The 1612-nt window shown below is 51.8% G+C and overlaps 1 long non-coding RNA gene across 1 annotated transcript; it reads right to left on the bottom strand.

Annotated features, from left to right (window-relative positions):
* Positions 1-346: 346 nt before the first annotated feature.
* Positions 347-1338, bottom strand: LOC123124658 (uncharacterized). Its single transcript, XR_006461182.1, has 3 exons — positions 1164-1338; positions 873-1072; positions 347-406 (listed from the first exon to the last, which is right to left on the bottom strand). It is a non-coding gene; the product is annotated as an uncharacterized lncRNA (long non-coding RNA).
* Between the last annotated feature and the right edge of the window lie 274 nt (positions 1339-1612).

Here is a 1612-nt window from a genome sequence, read left to right as displayed (position 1 = left end):
CTGATCTTTTTGAGCCTGGGCGGCCGTCCACTTACATTCAGAGGGTATAAACCATGATGTTCTTGAAACCACCCTTCAATACCAATTCCGCCCAGAGGTGAATTAAGTCCTTAATTACTACTCAATTTGTTATATTTATAATCCTCACATAAGCTCAATGAATACACGAACTACCCCCGTCTACAAAGCATAGCAAACTACAACCACCACGATTTGCAAAACACGGGAAGATAGCTCAACAGCATAGCAAAATAATATAATAATCCTATACATGCATATATTCATAGTGTGATATAACTACATGCACAGAAAACAATAGGTAAAGGATGATCAACATGTAACTTGCCTTGGTTCTGGTTCAGAAAGTCACACTCCTGACAATAGCTCGCGTCGCACTCTGGACAATCTACACGTTTCACACCATTCAACAAATCAATCATCGGAACACGAATAGAACCAAAATAAAACCAACAGCAAGAAAAACATTTTTGAAACTCAACAACAGCAGCATAAGATCACCTAAAAAGCACTACGGTCACAACACAAAAAGAATCACTTAATACCGACAAACGGTTTGAGAGTTATGGCCTCCGAAAGATTTGATTCAATTTCAAACGAATTCAAATTTGAATAGTGCAAACATGTGCAAAGTTGGTACGGTGATAATGTGGTGATTTTTGTGAGTGCACAGGAAAAAGAATTACCTAAATTGGAGCTATAGACTAAAAGATATAGCTAGTTGATTTTTGGATGAAAATCTGTGAAAAACAAAAAGAAACAGAAATCTCCTGGGCACTGTAGCGAACTCATGTGCTGTTCCTGTAGCGAACTGCCATGTGTCAGCCCATGATTGGCTGGGTGCGTGTGCTCACCAGAAGCAGAGGACGGCGGCGGTGGTCTCGGGCATCGGCGGCGGCGCTTCTCCGGCGAAGACGAAGGGACGGACGGGTGCAGCGTTGAGTGGCGGAGGTGGTGGTGGTGAGTACGGCGACGGGGGCGTCCCCTACAGACGGCGGCGTCGCGAACTCCGGCGAGCTCCGGTGAAGTCGGCCGGCGTGTTCCTCTCTCTCTGCTGCGTTTTCGGCAACACAAAGACGTTAGGCGAGGGAGGCTTCGAGCGGGGAATCGAGTGGAGCAGGAGGTGTGGCTGGAGATGCTCTTACGGCGGCGAAAACGTTCGGCGAACGGCGGCGGTCGGCGGAGCTTCTCCCGAGATCCAAAACGAGCTCGGGCAAAGCGTCGGCAGCAACAGGGTCGGGAAGGGGTTGCGTGGTCTCCCCTAGGGCTTTGCCTCACGTGCGGTGTCTCTAGTGGACACGGGATGGACCAGGAGCGCGAGGTCGATCCGGCTCGGCCTCGGCTGGGCGTGCGAGGCGCGTGTGGTCCGACCGGAGGAAGGGGATGGGTGCGGGGCCTGCTGGTCAGCGCCTGGGGCGAGGTGGATCGGGCGCGGGCGAGCGATGCGGGTCAGGTGCGGGCGTACTGCTTCGGCAACGACTGCGAGCGAGCAGGCTGCGGGGCTGGCAGTTGGCTGGGCCGCGGTTGCTGGGCCGCGCGGTGCGCTGCGCTGCGGTTTTCTTTTTTTAATGAAGACAACAGTAGAAAACAAAAT

This window comes from Triticum aestivum, chromosome 5D, assembly GCF_018294505.1.
Source record: "Triticum aestivum cultivar Chinese Spring chromosome 5D, IWGSC CS RefSeq v2.1, whole genome shotgun sequence".
NCBI lineage: Eukaryota > Viridiplantae > Streptophyta > Magnoliopsida > Poales > Poaceae > Triticum > Triticum aestivum.
The sequence above is the reverse complement of the archived record's forward strand: the minus strand, read 5'-3'. Positions and strand labels throughout refer to the sequence as shown.